The sequence below is a fragment of the Pecten maximus genome, chromosome 18, assembly GCF_902652985.1.
Source record: "Pecten maximus chromosome 18, xPecMax1.1, whole genome shotgun sequence".
Taxonomy (NCBI): Eukaryota; Metazoa; Mollusca; class Bivalvia; order Pectinida; family Pectinidae; genus Pecten; species Pecten maximus.
Window position 1 is genome coordinate 26,182,449 of NC_047032.1, and position 12,976 is coordinate 26,195,424.

Below are 12,976 nucleotides of genomic sequence, written 5' to 3' on the forward strand. Positions count from 1 at the left end.
TACATTCTAACATTACAACCATACATTTTAACATAACAATAACACTACATTACAACCGTACATTTAACATAACAATTATACATTAACATTACAACAGTTACAGTTTAACATAACAATTATACATTTAACATAAACAACCGTCATTTACAATAACATTACATTCAAACATAACATAACAATTATACATTCTAACATTACAACCGTACATTTTAACATAACAATTATACATTCTAACATTACAACCGTACATTTTAACATAACAATTATACATTCTAACATTACAGCCATACATTTTAACATAACAATTATACATTCTAACATTACAACCATGCATTTTAACACAACAATTATACATTCTAACATTACAACCGTACATTTTAACATAACAATTATACATTCTAACATTACAACCATGCATTTTAACATAACAATTATACATTCTAACATTACAACCATACATTTTAACATAACAATTATACATTCTAACATAGTAATATGTTATTGTTTAAATGATGTTGTATTTTACTTGTTTCTTTATTACCTAAGTACGAGGCGTAGGATACGCATGCGGAATATCACGTGGAATATCACATTGATCAATTGTTAGCAGCAACAATGGAAATAAAAGCTTTGTACCTTAGTGTTTAGAATCATTTGTTACTGTCGTAGGGATTGGTCGCATGTACTAATACAAAGACTCACTTCTGTATAAAGCTTGTACCGTGCGTTAGTCCCTTAACACCAATGTTCTTGCATTCATACATAACACTATATGGGGCCCTGGGTTTACAGGTAAAATAAACCTGAACGGAGATTTTATGTCAGAAGTGTGGACATGTACGTCATTGTACCTTAACAATTCTTGTTGTTCTGCTTTGTATGTAATTTCATGTACAACTAAGTATGTGTTTCGGTACGAACGTACTATAATAAAACGTAATGTAACATCCATTCAATCGCTTGCTATCACATCAAATACTGACTAACAGTTATGTATTGGATGATTTAACTCTACTGAACAGATGAAAGTAGTCTTGGCTTCAAATTTTACTTAGGATGATAGGGCCCTTTTTTTTATCAACGTTCATAACTCAAGTAATATTCCTTAATTCATTTTTTCTGTAGGAAATCATTATTAGATTCATGGAAAATAGTTATTCAGGAATTTTCCTTAAATCCTGTTATGGTTTCCAAGGGAAAATTATGTGAAAGAATTTTCTTAGTTAAGGAATATTGATGAAACTTTGACCAAATACATTAATGGCAATCCATTGACCGTTACGAATGGATATGTGTATTGACATTTGATGTGAATTTCGATAATCCTGATATTATAAAGATCTTTACTATCAACATATCCTGCCAGTATAATTAAAAGTAAAACGAAACCAAATATTTACTAAATTTTTACTCCCACGACGATTGTGACAGTCAGGTAACTATCTAGCATTCCATGTTTGCTGTTCACGTAGCAGAATTTGTATTACCGTACTCAGCCGAGAACGTTCTCAGAAAGTTTGATGAATGCGGTTTTTAATTACGTTCTTAACGGAGTACGGTTGAGGATGAGTACAAGAGTTAAGTTTGAGTATAATAACGGTAACTAAAATAACTCTCTAATGTTTGGAGTTTCGTTTTGTGCATCGCAGGGATACGCGCACCTGTTCTCGAAGCAGGCGGTACTAGCTTTGAGAGAAATGGTATACTAGTCTGCAGCTGAGCGTCAGGACAAAATCCTCATGGAGAGCTTTGGATGATGCCTCACTGATCCAAGCAGTACATTCCAACGATAATGTACTGTTTGGATAAATATCTGGATCAGGATCACTAAAGATTTCACAGAAAAAGAAAAGAAAGAGGGACGAAATAACAGATATGCTGGATTCGTAAGTATCATATTAATTCAAACAAAAGCAGACAGCAATCAGCATCCCCCTAAGAAAATGTAACAAGCGTGGTGTCAGATATTTCGATTAATCAGTAACAATCGAATGTTTATGCTCTAGATATTATCTTGCTGATGCCTGGTGCTAAGCATTGACTACAGTGACGTCGGCCAATGATTCTATTTTTAGAATTTTGCATTCAAGTGCTGTCTTACAGTCTTATAAATGTTTCCTTTATAATGCCTTGAAATCGTAACATATACAGCTGTTCCAGAAAATATCAAGTCTATATCCTACAGCGTCCTCCATGTAATGAAACTCCTCGATTTTTTTTTATCAGCCTTCATGATCAGCTTTGATGGTTGACATTGACCAGCTTTGATGGTTGACATTGACCAGCTTTGATGGTTGACATTGTTATGTCCACAGTCTTTCGTATAAGCAAGGATTTGTATACATGTCAATTGTTTAAAAAAAACTACATTTGTATATACATATATAGACCCTACGAAAATCCTTTTCGGCAGATATATATCCGATAGGCTAAGGGCTGCAGTAGATGTTCGTGGAATTGCAACACATCCATGCATCGGTGCGCACGGAAAACAGCAACATGGATTCATGGCATGACCCATTCTAGATCTCTCATGTTGAGACATGTTGTCAGGTTATCTGGTGTAAGGGTCATAGGGAAACTCGGGCTACCACCGACTAAGATAAATAAAAATTGTGAATGATATGGTCATTGCTGATGAGGGGCAGGGCAGAAAGGGGTCTAATTCTAAAAGACTGAAAATTTCATAATCTTCTTTTTCAGGTCGACCCACACGTTGGAATTAAATGCTCTTCATATGTTAAAAAGTCATAAGATCCTTTATCAAATTTGTGACATTCACGCTTGGGTATCTGAAGATAAAGTTAACTCTAGTTTGTTTTGTAAAAAGTGCAATAATTGATAAACTTGGATGAAATGATATGAATGGGTAATTACACTATCCATCACATATTTTTTTAATAAATTGATAATACATCATAACCCCATATAGGGCAACAGGTACAATTTTGCGTCCTACCTGCCGGGCTTACCACACTATCAGAAAAAGACTATTAAATTATGACAATATATATATACAATGTATATATATATAGAGAGAGATTTTTTAGAACATTGCAACTGAAGTTTTTTCAAAGTCGATCCGGAAATAATTTTGTTTTGAATTTCATGAGTAAACTTATTTAACCTTCGCCTTTTATTTTACTTGCAATCCTCCGACGAACTGTTATAAATTGAGTTAAGTAAAGTAATTTGTCAATAAAAATCCTAAAGTTTATCACCAAAAAACAGGATCAAGATTGAATTTGATTAACGTTACCACAGATAACCGTAAATTCATGTCGAAACGAGAAAAGAGTAAAGGTTATTATTACATTATTTCCTTTAGAATCCATTTTACTATCCCCCAATGCATATGCAAAATTTAGTTTTACAAGTATTGCTACACTTCCGGAATTAGTTTATACGGGTTTATGATATATTCAAAGCCCCAATGAGTTCGAACACAGGGGATATTTTAAGTGAATATTATCATGCAGAAACTATATCGGGCAATAACCATGTGGAGGCGTTTCACTTCTTCAGGCGGACGTTACCACGCCATCTAGCATCGACCGTTATCGAACAGGTTTTTTCTAGTAAAAGGATACCATTCATTGAATGTACTGGTACATATGAAAATGATTGCCACTGGATTTTTAATCTACAAGACTAATGAATATAATTTATATTCCTCAACTGATTTTGTTAAAAGTATAAATAATGCCATTTGATTAATGATCAAATGAGGAGTCACATATGGATTAGGATATACTCCTTAAATCCTGATGGAACTTACTTTTATATTGCACATATAGAATTGTAAATAAATATGCAGTTTGGAAGGATGAGTTTATTCCATAGCCACAACAGGCAATGTGTGATACCTATATGAGGACCACCCGTCTTAATGCGCCATGACCTTGCCGAGTCCACAATTCTAGGATTTGATATGATTCAACGTTTAAGACCAAATCGAAAATGGTACTAAATCAGTGTGCTGGTTCAGTAAAAAAGTGTTTTAAGAAGATATATGTGATCTTAGTATTTTTGAACATCTCATCAATCAAAAGTTGTATACAAAATTTAAAAACTACTAATTAATGCTTGTATGACAATCTATCAAATGTTTTTACATAAAGACCTTCTTGGAGATTCTAGATATGCTTGCAGGAAATACCAAATTACTCCTTTTCTCCAGCTTGCAGACAGAGCTCAAGAACAGATTAACAGGAGTTTGTGTAGAGTCCTTATATATAATATATTGAATATTTGGTCTCAGGATGATACTAGAAACGGCAATTATTACTATATAACTTCTGCTTGTGTTTAAATCAGCCATCCGTTCACCATAGACAACATTCTGTATATCTTGGCACACGAATCTCTTATTTCACATATGTAACTTAAATATGTACTTTAACGCTCATTTAATAGATACCATTTATTTCAATTCTGTTCAACAAAAGTATTTTTGCCATTTCTTTCACACTAATGTGTTCTAAAATTCAGAAAACATAACAATATGTATTAGAGCACTACAAACACAAACTGATTGTGTTGAACCTCATCATTATGATGATTTGCCTAAACAAACCACATGTAGTTCCTTGTAATATAAAGTAGTAATAATAGATTAAATAATGATAAATATAAATCATTATTGTGTGTGTAGTCTCATCATTCTATGTCGTGAAGCATGTAAATTAAAATCAACTTAATTCAATATCAATTTTAACCTATTGAAGTCTATCAAAATAATTACACATGCAAATGATATGTCAAAAATTGTAGATTAGGTGATAATTAATTACCTCTTTCTTTGGAATTAAAGTATTTTTCTACATCCGTAGTCTCCTTTTCCCAGTTTTGGAACTGTCTGCAATAAAAACAGAAATTTCCATGCAAATAATTAATGATTAGGATTAAAAAAACTCGGACAAACTGCATCACATACATGTACCACCACAGCAGTACTAAGATTTAAAAATCCAAACACTGTTGTTGTGAGTGGAAATAATTATTCTTTTTGTTTCATCAAAAGTAATTAGAATAAGGGACCCAAGGACAATCAAGGTCATTTGACATTTATTTTTGTACTGTACTCAGGTTTCAGAGCATCTTGATAAAGCAGTTTAGGAATTTCCAAATCTGAAAAGTATCAAAATTTCTTTTCGATATACAAGTTTATACATATCTGCGTGAAGGAAAAAGTGATAAAATTTCAGCATATTTTATAAGGTTTTGCGCTACAAACCTGTTCTTGGTGATATACCTAGGGATTTGTATTTAATAATCGTCAAATTACTTTACTAAACTCAATATGTTTTACAATAACCTAAAATTAATTTAACTGTTGTAAAAATGACAGGTAGAAACTCTTCATGTTCCGGTCGTTTAGTTTATTTTCAGAAAAACCCTATAACATAGATTATAGAATATATGTCTATTTCATTTACATATTACTACTTGTAATATATTATATCTTAACTGAAACGAATGTATCACACACTAACAATGTAGATAAAAAACACGATATTTAATATATGGATGTACAAATCAATATATAGAGGATATTATAATATAACATATATTTCACGAGTACCATTCGATTTTATTATCGTTTTACGTCCTACCAGTATCAACAGCTTAGGTCATTCATATTATATTGACATTGTTAACATCATGTTTCATTCTTAATTCTACCTGATTGATAGAATAAGACTGCCATAATTGCACGTTTAAAATGTTTACACAGTATCAAAAATGACGACGTCGACTGTCTGTCTCTAGTCAATCGTTACCTATGTTATACTCCCACAAAACAGACAACACTGACACAAACAAGAGCGAGACAATCGATTTATACATTTATCGATGACGTCATAAGTTAGTGAGGACATACGTACACGGGAAGTTATGATACAATAAAGGGTTCACCCTACAATATGCTTTACCCGATTTCGTACAAGTTCCCAATTTGAAAACATGATAGTAAGTTTTCTTGAAAGTGCAGTCCAATGGGATTTTAATTACTGAATTATTTTATGGAAATTGTCCACCATGCTTCACAACTGTGATTTTGGGACTTGTCTATTGTTACTAAATCTGACAATCAATCATCTAATGTCAATTTAGAGATGTATGTTGTTAATGTTTAAAATTTATCATAAACTTTCTTATTCGCGTCAACTCTTATCAACTAATAAACTTTGTTCCGCATCGCGTGACGAACTGTAATTGATTGCATTTTATACGAACACAATATGATGAGAATGGATCGGAGTTTCAAATGCTTTCTTCAATGACTCGTGTCCGAAATTAAAAGTGCCAAAGTTAACATGGATTTAAAGCAACACGTCCACTTTTAGCTCATTAGCATCCTAATAAGTTTAAAAAGAAGCAAATTAAACATTTTATCAATAAGATAATTCAAACTATTTCAATATGAAAAGATAGCATTTTTCAAATAAATAAAGAGAAAATCTTGAATCAGACGAATTCAGCTTCTTTAAACTGGCGACAGTTTGATATTGTAGTATAACACACTTTCCCTCCAGAATACCAGGTGTTATTTTCTCCTTGAACTTTGAAAATGGTTTTCATGCTAATCTGACTTTTAGAGAATTGATAATACGTTTTCATGTCGAAAGTATATTTTTGAATCTGATTAAAAATAATGAAATACCTTGTGAACGGCTCAAAGTTTTATAACTTATTCTTGGTTCGTCCTGATTTCTCAGTGTCGTATTTACTGCCGACTGTGTGCCTTTAATATCGAACTTGGCATGAGAGTAATCAAAATATCAACGGGATACGATTCCTTAACATCGATTTTGTAATCCATACCTTTTCTTAGGAAATTAGAAAATCTTTATGAATTGGTTTGATGGGTTTATGAGTCTATCAAAAGCATTTTCTAATTACAGCTTTGAAATTAAAAATATGACGTCAACATTTTTCATCGATCATGTGAGTGTTGTTAATAGGATATAAGGGTTTCCTGTGTTCATTGTTAATTATACATTAGGAATCGGCCACTGACAAGTTATCAACGTTAAGGATTCGAATATCAAATCGCTTAGACTTTACTACAAGAATATAATAGCTTGTTTCATTAACATTTTAATACCTATCTGATCCTTTATCGCCACTGATGAGTCCTCGGAAGACAAAAGCCTGGCATCTTACGAGTCCTACAAAGAGAAACACGTAGTGTAGTGTAATTCACATTAAGAAAGCTATGATGACACAATTTAGTTATTGGTGATGCCTGATTGTGTAAGTTAATGGATAGGATAATCATTTTTGGACATTGGTGAAAAATTGTTGACAATAGGGATGTCGGGTCATTCTTTGTAATACGAATACGTCTAGAATATTAAGATAGATAGATAAACGTAAACTTAAATACAATCAGCGTTTTTTTAATGTTTCATCCCTGATTAATGAAGATATTTTCGAAAAAATCTTGTTAACATAGTGTATTGTTTTGCATTGTTTAATGTCCTTTCATCAGTTATGATCATTAAAGGAAAGCTTTGTGCGAGTCGTACCCGCGTTGATGTCAGTCGATTGTTTCTTCAAGTTGCTTTTTTTCTTAATTTTTTTTTTATAATATGATCCAATCTTATAACATAATTCTAAGCTTTCAGTGTACACGTACATATTTTATTCCAGAAATACGCTTAACAAAAGTATAATATTCCAGTTCGTCAGTCTTAAACTTTGAAATATGTGCTGATTGAACAAAAACATGCAAAATGTAGAAAAGAAATAAAAAAAAACGCTGAAAAATGTTGTTTTCACTTGTAAATAAAAGATAATAGCAGGTGTCTTTGGTTAGACTATCATTTATTTATTTATCTATTAATTCACAGTATTTGTGCTTCATTATAAATGTCTTAAAGGAACGAAAGATGTATTCACAAACCAGTATATCGAAGTAACTTGTCATATTGGTCTGGCGTCGGGACTAATATTTGATTGATGTGTCTTGTTTATCAGCTAGTACGTTTCGATGTAGGTCCAATTTATTTCAATGATCCTCTTAAAAACAGTCTTACCTAAGATTGTCGTTAAGGTAGGAAATAAGAGGTAATTCGTGAAGTGCCGATTAAATTTGAGATAATCTTTTGTCATTTTTATGCAATTAAAATATGGTGTTGATAGATCGAGTTTCACGAGACAAACTTAAGCGTTAAATTGTCGTTATACTTGATCAACCTGACATCTGTCAATCTCTTTCAGTCTTCGATTTCGCCTCCAACTGATGTAAAGAACTTCATTTGGATCATCTTCATCGATAAATAACGAAACTGCCCAAATATTTGAAAAAAAAATCCTGTCGTATGCATATAAAAGACGTGTTCGGGAACAAGTTTCATCCCTCTCCTGTATTGTTAGACAAATTGGCGAGTTCGGAAACAAGTTTGTCCAAACTCTTGCATGATTTGCTCGACACATAAACCCGAGTGCCGGTGGATTTTAGTTCCCATGCACACAGGACTAAACGAAGTCGATCGATATAAGCAATTTAACCATTTCATTTTATACAGAGTATATAAAGTAGAGGTATATTAATTTCCTTAAACACGTTTTTCGAATTTTTAGGGATATACTTTGTACCATAACTTAATGTACTACAGAACCGAAGCATTCCATTTGATTACTGTACAAATGTACATGTACTTATTTCAGCGGTTTTCCTATATCAGCGCCATTCGCGCTCAACATATTGCGGTTATTGAAATGAAAAAGTTATTAAAGTGTAAAGTTAAAAAAAATTATTTCTCTAATATGTCATTCTGAATACACGACAAATCAACGGTATTACAATACAAAGTTAATTATAACAATATGGTATTTTAAAAAAAGTCACTATGATATTGATAGATGAATATTTTAATATTAAACAAATACAGATGAAAACTCTGTACATTTTAAGCGAGATAAGACAAATGCAGTTCGTTATTCAGGAGTGTTTTCATGTGTATTATCTATTAATAACATTCTAAACCAATCCATGTTCAATAGCTGCAAGGAAAGTCACATTAGATAAGTCAGATATAAATGTGCCTTGTTCAATGTTTCTTAAGCTGCGAAATTTCCATTTATATTTGGGTCACTTAGGTGCTGTACCCTTAATTACAATTCCAATAAAATTATGGCAGTCACTACGCCACAGTTAAAATTTAAATGTTTAAAACACAGATTAGGACAGTTTGTTAAAACAGCGTCAACTAGTGACGTAATACAGCTTTTTACAAAGCCAGTGGTTTCTTTAATCGTATTGCTCAGATAAAAAATGTCACAAATGTCAGAGGTAAGCAGGTGGTTGGGTGAGAGGTTGGGTGGGTAGGTAGGTAGATGTGTTAGAAGTTGGGTGGGTAGGTAGGTAGGTAGGTAGGTGAGTGGTTTGGTGGGAAGGTAGGTAGGTGGTTTGGTGGGTAGGTAGGTATGTGAGTGGTTTGGTGGGAAGGTAGGTGGGTGGTTTGGTGGGTAGGTAGGTAGGTAGGTGGGTGTGGTTTGGTGGGTAGGTAGGTAGGTGTGTGAGTAGATTGGTGGGAAGGTAGGTAGGTGGGTGAGTGATTTGGTGGGTAATTAGATAGGTGGGTGAGTGGGTGGGTGGTTAGGTAGGTAGGTAGGTGGGTGTGGTTTGGTGGGTAGGTAGGTAGGTGTGTGAGTGGTTTGGTGGGTAGATAGGTAGGTGGGTGAGTAGATTGGTGGGAAGGTAGGTAGGTGGGTGAGTGATTTGGTGGGTAATTAGGTAGGTGGGTGAGTGGGTGAGTGGGTAGGTAGGTAGGTAGGTGGGTAGGTGGGTGAGCGGGTGGGTAGGTAGGTGGGTGAGTGGTTTGGTAGGTAGGTAGGTAGGTAGGTAGGTAGGTAGTTGGGTGAGTGGTTTGGTGGGTAGGTCGGTAGGTAGGTAGGTAGGTGAGAGGTTGGGTGGGTAGGTAGGTAGGTGAATGAGTGGGTGGGTAGGTGGGTAGGTAGGTAGGTAGCTGAGTGGTTTGGTTGGTAGTTAGGTAGGTAGGTAGGTAGGTAGGTAGGTAGGTGAGTGGTTTGGTGGGTAGGTACGTAGGTGGATGAGAGGTTGGGTGGGTAGGTATGTAGGTGAGTAGGTGTGTGAGTGGATGGGTGAGAGGGTGGGTAGGTAGGTAGGTCAGTGAATGTTTAAGTTCAGGGCATGAGTCCTAAAGTTGTCTTCCTTCGTCATTTGTGTTACTATGCTATATATCCAATACAATGTATAATATGCATTATATATTGCTGATGAAATAATCCCTATCTGAATAACAAGCGTGCTTAACACCTTCGTCTGATTATAATACTATTGGTAGCTGGTTTTCCCGTCCACTAAATGACATTATTACAACTTTCTCTTGTCTGTTCTATTCACTGGTAAGTATCTGTCAATATGTGTTATCATACCTTTGTAGAGCGAATTGGCGTCAGTACTTGCATTATTCACAATATTCAACTATTGTATTATGTGACGTCAACAATGGCATTATATGGCTAGGTGCAGGGGCACAAAAGATATAATTGGGGTTAATGAGATATTTATGTTATTGGTACAATATTATCGCGAGTCAAAAGTAGCAGTGGCGTTGGAATCTTTTTTTTAAAGCTTGATACGAAATTTTGCTTAACTTTATCACATCGATACGATAAGTTGATGATAATTTACAAAGTTGATTGATTTCATAATGAGAACAAGGCAGAAACATAACATGGATAAAAATGCGCGGGTTTAACGTGAATAGAGTGATACTAATTACCGACAGGTACGAATGATGGAAACACCGTATAACATGAAACGGCACTGGCATCTGTTGTCGATAAATTAGCGGTATATACATGTAAGGTTCGCTTTAGATACACATTCTATAAGATATTCAGGAAAAATGAGAAGTTTTTAAAGTGAATATCTATTCCAGGTAATAAATATATATATACAGTGCGCTTGTGGTTTTCTGGTTTGTGTTTTTATTTAATTTTATATATATACAATGCATTATGTATGTTTACTTGCAAGATGCAATTGATCGACGAAACAATGGCGTGGTATTGGCTATGCAATCAAAATATCTTAACATTTTGAGCAACCCTCCAATAGCTGAACGTTTAAATAGGGACTATTCCGAACTGGTCTGTGATGAACTATCGCAACTGTTGCTTCCATGCGATGTTCTGAAGGAAAGACATGAGGTTTTTAAACCGTGTAAAACGTTAGGAAACGGTAACTGTTTATACAATGCAGGTTCGTTATTACTTGCTCGCGAAACTCGCTGTCTTCATTCCTAAGGATTCTCTCGGCATGCGAGTTGTATCTAAACGCCAAGGAATACATAAATCACAAGAAGGTAGCAGAAACACTTTCGAATCCCGACTTCATGATAACTGACCCCAGCCAGGAATGCGTTATCAATGCTACTACCAGCTGGTGAATTCAGCGAAGGCTCCTTCGAAAGTCAAGTAATAGAGGAAGCACGGAGTACCTGCCAAGACAGAAAGTGGTCTGGACTTATACACATAATGGCCCTATCGTCAGTATTAAGACATATGGGAAAAGATATAGATTCAGAGAAAACGATCAATATCATGTGGACAAGAGAAAGTGACTTGGACAATCGCGAAGGTAGAACTTTTGAACCAAATCATTTTGTTCAAATCATCAAGATCCAATCTTCGGTGTCACACGTAATTGAAGAATACAGGGTTTGGGCGAAAAAAAAAAAGAGTTTGTCACAGAGTCCAGTAAAGAAAACAAACACGATCAAGCCAAACATGAAGCCCCCAAAGCGTCAGAAAACTCCTGATAAAGGAAACCAGACTAAAATGAGTTCCTTTTTAAACACCCGGAACAAGGAGACGTTCGCAAAGACGACTACCGTGGCATCGAAATGTTAAAGGTTGGCGCTACTAGTACAAAAAGAAGTCAGTCTACTGAAGGGAAATCCGACAACGACACTACGGATGAAGAACCCGATAGACAAACAACCAAATCATTAAATAGATCTGATTGTATATCACAGTGCTGTCCTAGTGACACACCTTTCCAACCTACTGATATGCATACTCTTAAGAAAACGTCAAAACAATGGAAAGTCAAACACAAAATCGTCACTCGATATGTGCAAAATGTCTGGTTCGAAACGTTTCCATTCTTAACTCTGTGCCTAGAAAAGAAAAAAAAGTATTGTGTTTCACATGTAGGAAAGATTATTGGCAAAACCTGTTAGTGCTTATTAAAGGGACAGTTGACAAGACCTTTATTGAAGATGGGTTCGTTAATTGGAAGAAGGCGGTTTCCAAATCCAAAGACCATGAATTGTCTGGCTGTCATAAAGAGGCTACACAAAACTTGCCATCTTGGAAGAGAGCACGTTACCTACCCTCATGCAATCCAAAGATCTTAAGGACCAGGCTATGCGGAGACAGTCCCTTTTAAAACATCTGTCTTTAATACGGTTCCTTGTAGAACAAGGTCTGCCTTTACGAGGTCATAGAGACGAAAACGGAAATTTCCTTGGGCTTCTTGAGTTGAGATCAGAAGATTCCCCGGAGCTTCAATCATGGATCACGGAGAATGAAATACCTTTCCCCTGAAGTAGTGAATGAACAAATTTTACTTCTTGCTCAAACAACATTACGTGGCCTTCTTGACATAATAAGGGATGTAAAATGGTTCACAGTGATGACGGATGAGTGCACAGATATAACCAACAAGGAACAGTTGACCGTTTGTATACGTTGGGGTAGACGACAACTTTTCAGTTCACGAGGACTGTATTGGTCTCAGTGTTATGATCACAGCAGCCTTGAAAGATGTCCTGTTGAAATGATCATTATTTGCTAACTTTGCGGAGATGGCATACAATATGTTTAGTTCGTACAGTTTAAGTTTACCTAAAAATCCTGCTGATGGTCAATAAATTTAAGTAAGAAGACCTCACCATAAATAGGCTGAAAAGCCTTATATACATAACTTTTA